We start from the raw sequence: 17,285 nt of genomic DNA, 5'->3' as shown, positions 1-17,285 counted from the left end.
GAGGCTGCTAGGCAGCTCTCCAATACCACTTTCTACAAGCCATTACCCTCTGATCCCACTGAGGGTTACCAAAAGAAACTACAGCATTTGCTCAAGAAACTCCCTGAAAAAGCACAAGAATAAATCCGCACAGACATCCCTGGAACCCTGACCTGGGGTATTCCATCTGCCCAGGGGATTTCACCCCTATATATATTTTCTAGAATGCCTCATGATTAGAGTGATATTCTATTCATCATAGTATGGCCCATTTGTTACAGTAGGAGTATAAATTTGTTTTCTATTACTGTCATATAGCTGTCCTTTTCCCCGTTGCTGTAATCGTTTCTTCAAAATATCAGTTAAAAAAAAAAGTTGAGAACTTGAAATCTTAATCTTAATTTTGTCCTAACCTTTCCAAAATAGATTAAATTACTTTTAAAAGAAATGTCAGCAATCATGTGCACACTGTACAATTGTGCCCAGTCAATACACAAGTAAATGGAATGAATTATCTCCACTGTAATATTCATTAGAGCATGAAATGCAAAGAACTCCTGACCTCCAATGCAGCATAACATCCTCAGACACAGTTTGAAGCAAAAAATGTGTATGATATAATGGCTGAAAAGAGCATTAACATGTGAGACCAGTCTACTTATTTAACTAGAGATCCTCATAAGCAGGATTATTTTTTCACTCTTAAATTTTTGTACCGGTGACTACAGTAGACAAACACTTTATTATTATTGCTGTTAAATATGTCAGTTTAGATTGGAAAATAAGGATGCTGTTGTTGTTGGGTTTTTTTTTAAATGTATTTCAAGTGGGTCCGTGGCAAAATATGTATGCGGCTGAGTTCTAGTCCAAAAAATTAGTAATTTTAAAATGCAACTAAGATTTAAAATGTCCTCATTATGATTGCTTAATGAGGCAACTTACCCCTATTAAGGGACCCAAGTAACACATGAGAGGGTTTTAAGAACAAATTTTTGGAATTCTTGTAATTATGTACAGATGTAATCAATGGCTGTTTTAATGCTAATAATTTAATTCAGATTCACATTGTACCATATTTCATGACACTGTATTCACATCAGATTCCTGTATCGGTAACCTAGGACTTAAGCTTTACATTATATAATTACAAATGCCAGTTGCATTAAGGGAACTATTAAGAAGCCATTAAAACCATACAGAAAGATTCTAACTGTCCCTGAAAACACAGGTTAGTGGAAAAGCGAAAACTGATTTTTCATCTTTGACCTTTACTTAAATGTAAAAGATATTTTCACCGGGATGGGGGGGAGGCGGTGGCAAGGGGGTCATTTCACATTCCCCACAACTTCTTTGTTAGAAGAGGCAATTTTTCAAATTTTGAAATTTTTCAACAGGAAATAAGGATACACATATTCATGGAAGTTTTCCAGGTTTTTTACCAGCTGTGTCCCATGCACACACCCCAGCAATACAAGGGTGCCCAACTGCCAGGAGATTTCCTTTTAGAAATGTTTGGGTTGGGAGGCTATGTTGATTAGCCACTCTGTGAGGAAGGTGCATCCGATGAAGTGAGCTGTAGCTCACGAAAGCTTATGCTCTAATAAATTTGTTAGTCTCTAAGGTGCCACAAGTACTCCTTTTCTTTCTGTGAGGAAGCAATCACCTTTCTACCTTCTCCTTTCGTGCTCTCCCTGATGGCACCAACAATGCAAGAAACCATGTGAGATTAAACTAACTCAGTGTCATACAAATTGACATAATGATCAGGCCTGTGGTCCTTCCAGTCTAAAAGCCTGTCTCTGACTGTGACCAGTATCAGCTGATTCAGAGGAAGGTGGAAGAAACCCTCCAGTAGGCTGTGACGGTGCCAGGGTCTCACTGAGCACTGACAAATGCATAACTGGGAACCAATCTCTCTTATCTGTGGGTTAGTACAGTTAAAATAGATATTTGTGTTTGTTTAGGGTTCAGACTTTATGGAATGCTTGTAGAATGTTGCATATGCTAGTCATAATAGCTGTATTCCATGGTATAAAATTATATTGAGTGTTTGCATTGTAAACCTCTCCAACTGTGTAACTCACCAAACAGCAAAGAAGTATTAATTAAGGTAAAATGCTTGCCTGCACATAAGATGGCCCACAGAAGGGAAACAAGGCATTGTGTAGCATCAAATGACAAAGACCATGTGGATTGCATTCCTTATTACCCAGGGCTGGCCCTAAATGTTGCCCCAAGTGCAGAGTGTCTTCAGCACCCCGCCATCCATTTTTTTCCCATCACTTTTTCCCCTTGCTGCAAACTAGATTGCAACTGAGCTTTTGTTTCCGACACTGAGTTCCTGAAGGTTTCTTTGGGGGTATCTTTTATTTTCTGCAGGACAAAACAGACAGTATGAGGGAGAGCAAAAATCTATGTTCCGCAGCCTTCATCAAATATTACGTGTTAAGCATGACAAAAGAAGTAACAGTATTTCTTCTATGTTGTTGTCGAGAAAGGGGTTCAATAGATATCTCTGGCATCTCATTAAATATGTCCTTTATTAGTCACTACTTACACTCTTCAAGTCTTAAAACACAAGTACACTTTCACAATTACCCAGTAAAACAAAGTTCACAATATCGCAGCTGGGCTCTGACTTAAGTTCATTATTTTATCTCGCTGACCGACTGGAGACACCCTACCCCTTATATACCTGCGATGGCATGGCTCACAACATTCTAGGAGGTTCAAGGAAAATGTAGTTCTCAGAAAGTCTGGAAAGTTCCAGGAGATTCTACAAAGGTTCAGAACATTCTAGGAGACTTGTGAAAAATGAATCCACATACGGAATACCTGAAACACGTTACTTCAAACATTCTATTTTCCCTTTTCTCTCTAACAACAAAAACAACATAGATCAGAGAATCATAGAACTGGAAGGGACCTCGAGAGGTCATCTAGTCCAGTTCCCTGCACTCAAGGTAGGACTAAGTATTATCTAGACCATCCCTGAAAGGTGTTTGTCCAACCTGCTCTTAAAAATCCCCAGTGATGGCGATTCCACAACCTCCCAATTTATTCCAGTGCTTAACCACTCTGACAATTAAGAAGTTTTTCCTAATGTCCAACTTAAACTGCCCTTGCTGCAATTTAAGCCCATTGCTTCTTGTCCTATGCTCAGAGGTTAAGAAGAACAATTTTTCTCCCTCCTCCTTGTAACAACCATTTATGTACTTGAAAATTGTTATCATGTCCCCTCTCAATCTTCTCTTTTCCAGACTAAACAAACCCAATTTTTTCAATCTTCCCTCATAGGTCATGTTTTCTAGACCTTTAATCATTTTTGTTGTTCTTCACTGGACTTTTTCTAATTTGTCCACTTTTTTTCCTGAAATGTGAGACTCAGAACTGGACACAATACTCCAGTTGAGGCCTAATCAGCATGGAGTAGAGCGGAAGAATTATTTCTCACGTCTTGCTTACAATACTCCTGCTAATACATCCCAGAATGATGTTTGCTTTTTTTGCAACAGCGTTACAAGGTTGACTCATATTTAGCTTATGATCCACTATGACCCCCAGATCCCTTTCTGCAGTACTCCTTCCTAGGCAGTCATTTCCTATTTTGTATGTGTGCAGCTGATTGTTCCTTCCTGAGTGGAGTACTTTGCATTTGTCCATATTGAATTTCATCCAATTTACTTCAGTCCATTTCTCCAGTTTGGCCAGATCATTTTGAATTTTAATTCTATCCTCCAAAGCACTTGCAACTCTTCCCAGCTTGGTATTGTCTGCAAATTTTATAAGCATGCTCTCTATGCCATTATCTAAATCATTGATGAAGATATTGAACAGAACTGGACCCAGAAACAATACTGCGGGACCTTCCAGCATGACTGTGTCCAAATGATAACTACTCTCTGGGAACAGTTTTCCAACCAGTTATGCACCCACCTTATAGTAGCTCCATCTAGGTTGTATTTCCCTAGTTTATTTATGAGAAGGTCATGCAAGACAGTATCAAAGGCCGTACTAAAGTCAAGATATATCACATCTACCACTTCCCCCCCATCCAAAAGGGTTGTTACCCTGTCAAAGAAAGCTATCAGGTTGGTTTGACACTATTTGTTCTTGACAGATCCATGCTGACTGTTATTCATCACCTTATTATCTTCTAGGTGTTTGTAAATTGATTGCTTAATTATTTGCTCCATTATCTTTCTGGGTACAGAAGTTAAGCTGACTGGTCTGTAATTCCCCGGGTTGTCCTTATTTCTCTTTTTATAGATGAGCACTATATTTGCCCTTTTTCCAGTCTTCTGGAATCTCTCCTGTCTTCCATGACTTTTCAAAGATAATTGCTAATGGCTCGGATATCTCCTCAGTCAGCTCCCTGAGTATTCTAGGACGCATTTCATCAGGCCCTGGTGATTTGAAGACGTCTACGTTGTCTAACTTGTCTTAAGTGTCCCGAGCCCACCGCCTGGGTCACCTGCCCCTAAATCCGGCCCTGTTACTACTTCCAGGAAGGGGAGGCTTACACATGAACTCAACCATCAGCTTGGATTCTGGCTTGAATGTGATAAAAATCCTTGACACAGAGAAACTGGGCTCTTTATGTGGTCTGAACTCTGAGGGGCAAAGATTCCTGAATATAAGCAATCTATTCCCATGCTACTTGGCATAAGTCAGCCCTAAAGGACATACAGAGCTGCTTATTGTAGAAGCTTATATTACGTTTTAAAATCTAAGACCGTAATTCATTTGTGTGTGTATGTTTCCTGTTTTAACCTTGTAAATGACTCTCATTTCTTTTCTTACTTAATAAATCTTTAGTTTGTTACAAGATTGGCTACAGGTGTTGTTTTTGGTTTGAGATCTGAGTACAATTGTTCTGGGGTATGTGACGGGCTCTTTGGGACTGGGAGTAACCTGAATATTGTTGTGAATTTTAGTGTAAAGTGACCATCTATCACATAGTCCAGCTTGCCTGAGTAGCAAGATAGACGGCGATGCCCAAGGGGTCTGTCTGTGGCAATATGGTAAGAGTGCTATAGTGCTTTAGGAGTTCACACTCATTACTGGATTGGTGAAATCTTGATTATAGAATTTACAACCAGTTTGGGGTGCCTACCCTGCTTTTTGACAGTCTGCCCTGAGGTTGATACTCATGGTCATGAGCCAATCCAGACAGTGCGATATGGGCATTTTGTGTTAACCTGCCTACAGGGAAAGTTAGTTCCTGACCCTCATTAGTTAGAGACTAGTTTTTACCCTGAACATGAGAGTATTAATCCTTTCCAAACCACTTCTTGGTTTGTTTTATTTTAATCCTTACTATTTGGAGCTCTGGATATTCTTGTTAACCTTTTAAATGTCCAGACGCTTCTGTCTGTTTTTGATACAAAGAGTATGATTTTGCCAGATAATTTGTATGCCTCTAAATAGATCTCAGCTAAACCACAATTACATGTATAGTAAAAAACAAACAAACAAACAAAAACCCCAAAAGAAATGTCAAATTTCATTTTTAAAAATCAGCACATCACCGATCATGACATTTAAGGAATGACATTATTATTCATGCAGCTCTTGGTGTTTTGCCCAGCTTTCTAGAAAGGAACAGGTATATGTTTCATTCTCTGAGCAACTCTAAATAGCATTTCTCTTTTTATTTATACAGACATGCACGCGCGCGCGCGCGCGAACACACACACAGAGTAATCAGGCAGATCTCCCTTAGAGTTCTACTTTTAGTTGAATATTGATTATAATGTTAGGTTCAGCTTTGATGTTAGATGGCCTTCAAAAGCAGTGGTCAAGCTGTATTTGTCACAGTATATTAAAAGCTGATTCATGTCAGCCTCTCAATGTAGAAGACCGCCCTCACGGTCTCCCATTTGAGCAAGTGATGCTGAATGGATAGTTTACTGGCATGCCCAGAATACAAAACAGACATAAAAGCTAGGACAATATGTAGGGGAATGGCATTTATTTAGAGTCTGCTCACAGTTCCGTTTGCCACCACAAGTGTTAGTGGGTCTTGGCCCCATTTCGTTTTGCGAGAGCCACACAACTTTTCTTTCCCTCTGGTAAATGGCTACAGAATAACTTGCTGTAATAAACTAAAACACCTCTCTGCTGCAAGGAGAGCTGATTCAGCACCCTTTATTTTAAAGGGGGGAAATAAAACATGAATCTTCAGGGAGGATTTACATTGTTCATCGGCCCTTTTATTTCCACTCCCTGGTGTTTTGTTGGTTTTGTAAAAGCTGCCCACTTGTATTATCCCCAGCTTTCACATACTGGAGATCACTGACTGAGGAGTCTTTTTATTAGCAGGAGCAGGAGTCAAGGGGCTTTAGAGAGAGATTCATTTTTTCTTAATATATAAATAAAAATATAAGTTCTAATCGGCACAGAAAAGTTTGGAGAGGTATAGGATGCATTGTGTAAAATCTTTGGCAAAGCATGCTAAGTTATCACCTTAATATACTTTCAACATCTGTCCCTTTCTTACTCCTAACCCCTCCCCCCAACAAAACCAAACAATTAGCTGGCTGCATACAGTAGAACCTCAGAGTTATGAACATTAGAGTTACGAACTGACTGGTCAGCCACACACCTCATCTGGAACCGGAAGTTCGCAATCAGGCAGCAGCAGAGAATAAAAAAGCAAATACAGTCCAATACTGCGTTAAACGACTAAAAAAATAAAGGGAAAGTTTTTAAAAAAAAGATTTGACAAGGTAAGGAAATGGTTTCTGTGTTTGTGTCATTTAAATTAAGACAGTTAAAAGCAGCATTTTCTGCATTGGAAAGTTTCAAAACTGTATTAAGTCAAGGTTCAGTTGTAAACTTTTGAAAGAACAGCCATGACGTTTTGTTCAGCGTTATGAGCATTTCAGAGTTACGAACAACCCCCATCCCTGAGGTGTTCACAACTCTGAGGTTCTGCTGTAATAGATTGACTCAAAAGAAGGGCTAGTTACATCAGGAATCAGAAATTCAAGTAAGTCTAGGTACCTATTCGGAACTGTGTTACAATACTTGCTACACTACTCATTAAGAACAGCTCACTGGAAAGTTTGCTGAGGTTTGCGTGAACCAGTGGCTTTCCCACTTATGTTCTTTTTCATCATTCGTCATTACCAGGAAACTTGCAGTATCTGTGCAACAGTTATTCTGTGAGCTCTCACTACAATTTAACTGAAAGAAGTGCCGTACTTTCACCTGCACTCCTATAGTTGTGTGTATATGTGTGTGTGATGTTAGAGACACATACACAGGTACAGCTGAGGATTTACCAGCATAAAGAGTGCAGGTCTGGATACTATACTGGCAAGATTTTGAGGCTGTTTATCATTGCTCTAATTACCTAACAAAGGCTGTCTCATAGTCACTGTATAGAAACTGACAAGCTGTATGGTATGATAAAAATATGCATGCATAAAGGGATTCTTTGCTTTTTATATATAACAACTTGGTGATTTTACACTCCCTTCTACTATTTATGCAGTGAGGTTTTAAAAAACAAGTTCCAGGTGATTAGAAAGTGCATATAGAAGTACAGATTTTGAGATTATGTTGGTGCTTTAGGGCACATCTTATTATGTGTACAAGTGTGAACTTTGTACTAAAGTCCTTGCGTAGCTCAATAATGGATAAAAAATGTGACTCCAATGGCAAGTACAGAGTGCTCTTTAAATGCCTTTTCCCAGCTTGTGTTTGTGTGTTACTTTGCTTCAACCAAATCTATAGAAATTCCCCAAATTCTCTTTAGAAAAGAAGTCTTATATACATTTCGTACTAACAAGTAGGTTGTGTCGTGGGGACCCTGCAGCGGGTAGGGCAGGAGATGGCACTGATCTCTGCCCTCGCCTCCCCAAGTCCTTAGGGAGTTGATCAGTAATGGTGCCCTACTCTCTTTGCAGGAGTTCAGCAATTCTCAGGAAATGGCTACAGCCTCTCCCAGTCCAGCAGTAGTTTTCTGGCAGGGGTAGCCAGTATGGGTGGAGGCTCGCAGAAGCTGAGAAATAGTCCTGCCCTGCTCCCACCTGCTTTCATAATTAGTCACGGCAGGCAGTACCCCATAATCCTTAGTGTTTTACATTGAGTGGGAAGCTCCTGGCATTCCACGGCTAGCCATCTATTGGGGTACCAGCTGACCCTACACTGTGTGATAGCCAACATCTGTGGAACCCGGACTGTTTCCCAGCTTCCATCTTTATTCGGACAAACATATGCTACACAGAAGAAGGATGTCATTCCTCATACTGTTTGCAGTGCATTTGGCAGAGCAAATGTACAATAACTGGCCTCCTCTAAAGCAAAAAAAAAAAAAAGAATCTAATACAAAGCCAGTGTTTATGGGAGGGAACAATGACTAACAAAAAGATCAAACAGAAAAATACTTTCTCACAGTGGAGGGATGCTATCAGTGGTGCAGTATCAGCTGTGTTTTTTGATAGGGCAAATGGATCGCTGATTGATATACATATTTATAGCAGTGAGCTATTAATGGGTACTGAGAACATTTTTCTGTTTACCCGTATTAAATTCCTAGCTTAGTGTGTTTTGCTCAGTAGTGCCCAGTATATAGCACTTTGTAGGGTGTTCCAGAGGAACTTTCTCTCAGTATCACTGAGACATTCTGCCACCTGAAAATTCAAAGGCCTGCTTTTTTGCTTAAGTCCCTGGCCATGCAAATGTGCCCATGCGGGTGGACCCCATTGATTTCACTGGGGTTTTTCATGGAACTTATAAGCAGGTTCAGAGCCTAGGACTGTAATAACTGCTAAACAAGCAATGAACCATTTGCGTTTTCCCAGCCTGTTAAGTCATTGTTGGAGTTAAAGGGTGAAATTCTGGCTCCATTGAAGTCAGTGGGAGTTTTGCCATTGACTTCAATGGAGCCATGATTGCACTCCAGCATTTTATTGTTATTAGCAATTGATGTGTTTATGATTTGGAAATAGTAACATCATCTTTTGATTCTGAAAACTACAATGCACTACAGTGCAGCCGATTCGACCTTTAGTTACATTGCTACACCCCACTGACTTCAATAGAGTAGCACTGCTTTTACTGAGAATGGAATTTGGCCCCAGAAATGTGAGGAGATATTAAACATCCAGTTTGTTTACCAAAAATTGGCTTCTTTCCATTGAAGGGTATGTACCAAATTAACCTCTGATATAAGTAGGCACAACTCACCAGTCATATCAAAGGGGGCTGCATGCATTTATGCCAAGGATGGATCAATCCAAGAGTTTCCAAATGCATCTGAGCATCAGTCGAACAAGATGACATATATTGTGAAGTCAGATAAGTAACTGTTGTTCCATACCTTCATTGCCCTGGTTTTATAGATGGTTGGTAACTAGGTTGGCAATAATTTCTGTGGCATATTGTCCCTGGAACTAACGCATGACGTCCATCTGGGTCATTCTTATGAAAACATTTAATCTCTAGAGGACTGTGACAGGGTGTATCAGCCCCGCACTGGTACAGCAGGAGTGAACCCTTCTCTCTTAGCCAAGGAGGCCACAAACCCCACCCCCCCATTCGGCTCTGCTGGGCATGCTCCAGCTGGAAGCAGGGTATAAAAGCCAGCAGAGCAGCTCAGTCTGGGCTGACTGCCGGTGGGGAAGGAGGTGTATTGCTAGCTCCTGAGGGAGGACTACCTACACTCCAAGACCCGGAGGCTAGCCAGTCGGAGACGGACCCTGACACACCGGCTTGGGACATCGTGGAGGGTGGAGAGACTGGAGAAGTCCAGAGATGGACAACCCCAGAGTCTTGGGTAGGAAGTAACTCAGGGAGGTTTTACAAGGAAACGGTCACAGAACCGGAGTAAGTCTTGGCGTGCTTCAGTTGGAGCCCCACCAAGCTGGTGGCAGGCAACCCCGCCACCGACAGGGCCCTAGGTTGGGACCCAGTGGAGAGGGCAGGCCTGGGTTCCCCTATCCTGGCCACCACCGGCCCTGCTCACCACTATTATGGACTCTGGCCATGAGGCTGCACAGTTTTGAGAGCGAGAGCCATACCATTGACTCTGGTCACTGCCCTGAGAACAAGGGCTGTATTATGAACTCTGGCCATTGGGCCACAGTGCTGTGAGAGCAAGGGCTGTATTACGGACTCTGGCTGCTAGGCTCACTGCCCAGACAGCAAGGGCTGTGCTACTGACTTTGCCCATTAGGTCAGACTGCCCTGATAAGAGGGACTGTATTATTGACTCTGGCTGACAGGCTGTGCTGCCTGGATCACAAGGGTCATTGGACTAAGGACATAGGGCCATGCAGCCCAGAGACCAGGGCAGCCCTACAGACACAACCGCAGGGCCGTAATGCCCCCCACCCCTGCCTCCCAAAGGGTGACTGGTGTATCAGCCTTGGAACAAGGACCGATCCTGCTCCCATTGGAGTCAATTGTAAAATTTCAGCAAAGCTATTTTGATTTACCCTTGCAGAGAATCAGGGTCCCCGTGACTTGAAGGGGAACAAGATTGGGTCTTAGTTTACAGCTATGGATGACCTATGCATGTATGATTCTTTTTGATTTCATGTGTGCTATGCATCTGAAGACCAAGTTAACCCCAAAGAAAACAATAAACTAGTAATGAGAAGAAGATTTTTCCTTAAAAAATGAGATAAAAGAATGTACCCACTAGTCTAAATTCGTCCCTGCCGGAATGCCACTGATGTTACATCAGGGATGAGTCTGTCTTCCTCCGGGTTTTTTTGCACACACCCATTCGCTGCCTTCTGATGGCGTTCCTCACTCCCACAGACAGTCCCCAAATGCAGAGCCTTGGGTAGTCTACAGCTATAATGATTAACCGGTGAGCCCCTGAGGTCAGTGTCGTTCCCCCCCACACCCTCCCACAAAACCTCCTTTCAGCAGATTCCTTATCGGCTATCAAGGGAGTGTTTACAGCAACTAAAAGTCTTAAGCGCCTTGTCTCAGAGACTGATGGGGATAATTAAGCCAGTGTGTTTCAGCCTTCTGCTCTTCTTCACTGCATTGCTGGAAACTGGGAAAAGGGCTGCATTAGCCAACAGAAGATATTGGAAATCCATGTTCAGCAATGTAGGGTTGTTGTTTTTTTTTTCCCCTCGTTCCTCCTTCCTCGCTGCTGGCTGCTGATATTCACCTATCTGAACCTCCAGGTAGAAGGGAGAATTATCCAACGATTGCATATCATTTCATTTTTTCTACCCAGGGAAAAGTCCATCATTATGTACTATAATCTAATCAAAATAAAAACTCGTGTGCATTGATTTATGAAATGACAGGGAAAGACTGCAGGATAGTCTGCTTAAAAAACAAAATCTGGAAGAATAGATTTCTCATCCGCTTGGCTTTTCTGCTCTGACTCTGGATGAAATAGTGAAATACATATTATACAACGTCTTACTGGAAAGATAGATGCAGAGATCATGGCCAGTAATCGCTGCTACATCAGAATGAGTTTTTCTAGAACCTCTGTGAAGTTGTGTAGTAAATTATGATGTTACATTAGATACATTATTTCCTGTTTTTAGTAAATAAGTCTCCAGGGACAGATTCCAAAAAGCCAGTTGTAGATGACTTTAAAAGTATGCTGGAATCCAAGCACTAAGCGATTTATCATGGCTCAGTGGCACCCCATGGGATAGGAGGGTGGGTGTCCATATTTTCAGTCCATTTTCTCTGTCCTCTGTTTTAATCTGTTTTTGCCTATTTTTTTTTATAATTTAGCTTAATATTTTTTCTTGTTGTGTAGCTCCCTCCCCCTGTTCCTGACTTGGCTGAAGGCTAAATGCCACATGGAGTGGTAGCATTCATTGGTGGTTCCATGGGATAAAGTTGCTGGGGCTGGGAAAAGGTGGTTAGTCCAGTGGTGGCAGCCTGATCATGTAGCCCTGTGCAGCTGATCTGCTCCTGGGGCCATATGTATCAAGGGCTGCTGTGAGGACAGAGGGAAGTGTTGGCTTTTAAGGAGCCACCTGCTACAAATCCACAAATAGATTCCCTTTGTATTGGGCAACAGCAGATCCAGGGTTATGTTCCTTTTCCTTCCCCAGGGCAGACCAGTCTGACCCCCATTCAGGTTGGGAAACACTGTCTTAACTGGTTTCAGAGTAGCAGCTGTGTTAGTCTGTATGTGCAAAAAGAACAGGCGTACTTGTGGCACCTTAGAGACTAATAAATTTATTTGAGCATAAGCTTTCGTGAGCTACAGCTCACTTCATCGGATGCATTCAGTGGAAAATACAATGGGGAGATTTATATACACAGAGAACATGAAACAATGGGTGTTGCCATACAGAATCTCATTACAGTGTGTATGGTAACACCCACTGTTTCATGTTCTCTGTGCATATAAATCTCCGCACTTTATTTTCCACTGAATGCATCCAAAGAAGTGAGCTGTAGCTCACGAAAGCTTATGCTCAAATAAATTTGTTAGTCGCTAAGGTGCCACAAGTCCTCCTTTTCTTTTTAGAGTCTTAACTGCTGCTTAGACATAGGAGGCAATTTTCAAATGGACTTAAATAGCTAGTGACTTTCAATGGGAATTGGCCATCTAACTACCATAACTTTGCCTTTGAAAGTCTCCCCATAAATTCAGTAACTTTTGATTACACTCAGTTACCTTGATTAAGGGTGTCAGCCTTTAATTAAACTTAATGGATACAGTGCTGAATAGTTCTGTGTTTAACCACAGTGTCCCTAGGGAGTGAGTGTCTTCTGTGTTGCTACAGTTTTAAGATCAGCAGGGTGAGAATCACCTTGGGAGATTCTCTTAGCTTGGGAGACTCCCCAGGAGTATATGAAGAACAAATATAGGGACCATCCACAGAGTCACAAGTAAGTCATTTTGTCTGTATTACAAGTTCCACTAAGTAGATAATTAAGATTGCAATCACAAACACGTATATAAAACCTGAAAGAGCCCTTGCAATAGCCAGTGGCAGTACTGTATTTGAATTTAGCCGTATGGAGTGAAAATCTATCAACTTCATGAAAATATTAAATTTGTGAGTCTCTAATGTGCCACAAGTCCTCCTTTTCTTTTTGCAGATACAGATTAATACGGCTGCTACTCTGAAATCTGATTCCCAAAGCTTTCACAGGGTCGGGTGCATCTCTCAACAGGTGGTCACTGAGAGAGGGGTGTTGATGGCCTCTTCCTCACTTGGTTGTTCCCTCCCTTTCGATATCAGGGAACCCTTTTCATCCTGTGTCATGACGACATCTACCACCTTGTGGATACGCATGAGGGTTCCAATCTCCTTTTTCCTTATCTGTACTTCCACACCCCATAAATTCTGGGGTGCCTGGCTTTTGATGGGTTGCTCTCTTAGTTCTCCTTATTCTCATTAGCATTTCACTAGCATTTACATACACCTGTTCCCATGGTAACCTTCAGTGAGAACAAAACTTTCCATGATGTTACAATCACGTGCCTTGCAGGTCTAGACGGGTACCTTACGGCATATTTTCCGAAACATCACCTATTGGCACATTTTTTACAGCAATCTTGTAACTTTACTGGTATTGAGCTATTCCTGGGTCACCTACTTAGGTTAATCCTCCTGAGGCCTAGTGTGGCTAAACTGAATTCTTACAGGCATTAGCCTGCAGGCCGTGCATTAAAGCCTTACTTTACTTATATACCTACTACACACTCATCGCTCATAAATACTTGTTCATCGCCTACTCCTATGATCCTATGCTACTACTACTATCTGTTTCTATACCTATACCTACAACTCAGATATATTCATCACACTTTGGTTACATAGGAAATAACATATGAGTTAATAATGATAATAGATAACACAATTAATTGATAAAATGAACTAATTGGCTGCAATGGTATGCACCGATTTCTTACCATTTAATTAATATGTGACTGTCTTCTTCTTTATCTATTTTTTTCCTTCCCTTAATCTGGCTGTGGTGATGCCTAATCTTATCTGATCATTATTCCAGTCACATACTGTAATGTTTTCAGTTGTCACAAGTCGTTAAACTACAGCACCTGATTCAGACTTCCATACCTGTTGGCACTGATCACTAGCATGTGCGATACACATATCACATGATACATTCCTTTAACAGACAGGTGGTAGCCCTGGTTGAAGATGGTGTCACTCCCATTGTTTTTAAGAGAAATTGCACCCCCTTTTATCAGAGCTAGATATGCAAGACTACATCAGCTAATCAATGGGGCCTTTATCCCTACTTTAGGGAGCTAACCAGTGGGATTCTATGCCCAGCAATCCAAATGTACTGTTGCACCTCTAGTCCTTATTCCTATTTGGATGACAGCTGGATGTCTGTTGAAACCATGGGCTTTTGAACAGGTGTAGATCACTAAGTTCTTGACTCTCAGAAGTGCATATAGTATGAAAATGACTAATACCTAGGTCAAGTGCTGAGACTCTATGGAAGCTAATTGCAATAATTAAGCTGTAGCCTAGTTCCTCTGAGCTTGGAAAAAGAGCTTGGTGTAATCGCTGTATTATACCCACAGCTGCAAACATGGATGGGTTAGTTACAGAGTGAGAATTAACCACTGATCTTTGCAAGGTAAATTTACATTCTATGCCCTTTAGTAGGCAAAATACTAGACCTGTCTCTCCTATATAAATGAGGCCAAATCCTGAGGCTCACGCTCATTTTTAACATAAGGAGTACTGAGTAAATTTAAATTGAATAAGGGCTGTAGGATCTGACCTATGCATGTCAAAGAGACCATTTATTGTGAAAATAATAACCCAATGAGTGCTTCTGAAAAGTCATCTGTAGTGAACTCTAACATGAAAAACAAGAAAAGGAGTACTTGTGGCACCTTAGAGACTAACAAATTTATTAGAGCATAAGCTTTCGTGAGCTACAGCTCACTTGCTTATGCTCTAATAAATTTGTTAGTCTCTAAGGTGCCACAAGTACTCCTTTTCTTTTTGCGAATACAGACTAACACGGCTGCTACTCTGAAACATGAAAAACAAGGTAAATCAAGTGCAAGCTGCCACCTTGAATTTCTGAATTGTGTATCCATTATCCAAATTAGCACTTACCAGAACATACATTTTGCCCCCCACTGTTCTTACCTACTCTGTGCTAGCAGTGTGAAAGGGTAACCAAACGATCATTTCTCTGAACACATTGTGTATCACCCTTGTTGGGTACTTGCTCAGTGCAGTGCTGCACAGTGTAGCCTTGACACTAAGTGTGTGTCAGGAGCTAAGAGATACCATTATAGTATCTTCAAGGGGGGTTAATGATCAAATAAAAATGTGATTGATATTCAATTGATGATGAATTGCAGTATTCAGTGTTAGTGTTTGATTACATGCAAGAATAACATTCGTTCCCTGTGGTAGCTGTCAATAGAGCCGGCCCCAGTAGCAACTCGTGGATAGTGCTGCAAGCTCAGGCAGCAGTTGGGGGTCCCAGTCTTATTTTCTCTCTGGCACTCGGCTATGAGAATGCACATGGCTGTCCTAATATATACAATCAGACCTTCTTAAACAGGAGATGTTTAATAAACACATGCTAACATCAACAAACAGACTTCCACACAACTTGAGTTCCAGCTTTGTCTCATTTGTCCACAAAGGAATATACCCTGCCTGGAACTCTGTATAGCATGCAAAGATATCTAGGGGGTAAATAATATAATGAAAGTAAAGATGGCATTATAGCAGTCCAGTCCCACATAGTTACTTACAGATTGGCCATAGCCTTCTGATGATAGGGGGAATAGATAGAGGAATTGAGGGAGCAAAAATACATATAAAATAGAAAGCATATAAGCTAGAGAGAGGAAAAAAACAGAGAAGGAAAAAGGATGCAGGACAAAGAAAATGAACAGAACAAGGGACTGTGACCCCTGTGCTGGAGCATGGACCAAGGGGAAATTGGGAGTGTCCATCTGCCAAAAGGGAGAACTCCATCTGAAAAATGCTGAGAACCATTCAATGAGGCCTCCAAATAACGTGACATGGAGAAGCAGGAATAAAGGAGAGATCATCCTTTTAAAGTATTCAAAGGACAGCGACTCAGCGAACGCAGGGGCTTTTAGAGCTGGGCTAACTAAAGTAAAATAAAGTATTCCTCCAATGACTACTCCCTGACGGGACAATTAGTGGGAAGGCCAAGCTACTTTGCACTCTCTCACTGGTTGATGAATTACTGTGGTTTGCACAATGTGAATTGTTCCTTCTGACAGGCATGCTCAACCTCTATGGTTGGCTTGACCACACTAATACTCAAATCCACAGGCACCAACTTTCCAATGTGTCGGAGGCTGCTCGACCCCCAGCTCTGCCCCAGGCCCCACCCCCACCTGCCCTCCATCTCCCCAAAGCTCCAGCCCGCCTTTGCTACACCCTACCCCACCTCTTCCTGACCCCCTCCATCCCTACCCCACCTCTTCTCTCCCCCGAGTGCGCCACATCTTTGCTCCTCCCCCTTCCCTCCCAGCCTCCTGCACACCGCAAAACAGCTGATTGCAGAGCACAGGAGGCATGGAGGGGGGGAGAGCTGACCCACAGGGCCCACCAGCAGGCTGGAGGTGCTGGGGGGTGGAGAGGAGGAAGCTGCTGGTGGGTGCTCAGCACCCATCATTTTTTCCCTGTGGGAGCTCCAGCCCCAGAGCACCCACAGAGTTGGCACCTATGGTCAAATCAGTCTGAGAATAGAAGGCTGGGTATGCACGCAGCTGTGCAAATTAGTCTGAGGTATTAGGTCAAAGTCACCACAGTGATAACCAGGAACAACTGTGTGTCTGATGGTCTGAGGTACATCTTTGGACGCCATCACTGTAATTATCTGTAGTTATCCTCACAACAACCCTGAGAGGTAGGGAAGTGCTGTGGATGAGGAACTGAGGTACAGAAAGGCTATCTGACTTGCCCCAAGTCATGTAGGACATCTGTAGCAGAGCAGGGAATTAAACCTAAATCTTTCATATCCTCAGTTATTGCCCTAAATCGTGGATCCTGCTTCCTCTCTACATGGAAGGCAGTAGAGTTGTGTGCACTTATACTAGCAATACATTTGACCTATTGCTCAGTTACATTTTTTTCATTTGTTTGTTTTGGGTTACAGAAAAGTTTTGAATCTCCTCAGCAAAGGACTGAAGACGCAATAGCCATAATTTGAACCATACCCAGCTATTAATCATGTATACAAGACTGGACACCTGGTGGCTGCTGCATATTTGGTTCCAATTCTTAAGGGGCTATGGTGAAATAAGTCTTGTTGTATTTTGGCTGTTGGAATCCCCTGAATTATTTTCCAATGAGTACTGGATTATCCAT

At 41.9% G+C, this 17,285-nt stretch overlaps 1 protein-coding gene across 6 annotated transcripts in view; it reads left to right on the top strand.

The window, feature by feature from the left end:
- ERBB4 (erb-b2 receptor tyrosine kinase 4) overlaps positions 1-17,285 on the top strand; it is a 1,003,508-nt gene that overhangs the window by 160,390 nt on the left and 825,833 nt on the right. The gene's annotated exons all lie outside the window — the stretch shown is intronic.

The sequence above is a fragment of the Dermochelys coriacea genome, chromosome 11 (assembly GCF_009764565.3).
Source record: "Dermochelys coriacea isolate rDerCor1 chromosome 11, rDerCor1.pri.v4, whole genome shotgun sequence".
Classification (NCBI taxonomy): Eukaryota; Metazoa; Chordata; order Testudines; family Dermochelyidae; genus Dermochelys; species Dermochelys coriacea.
This window is presented reverse-complemented; position numbering and strand designations above follow the sequence as displayed.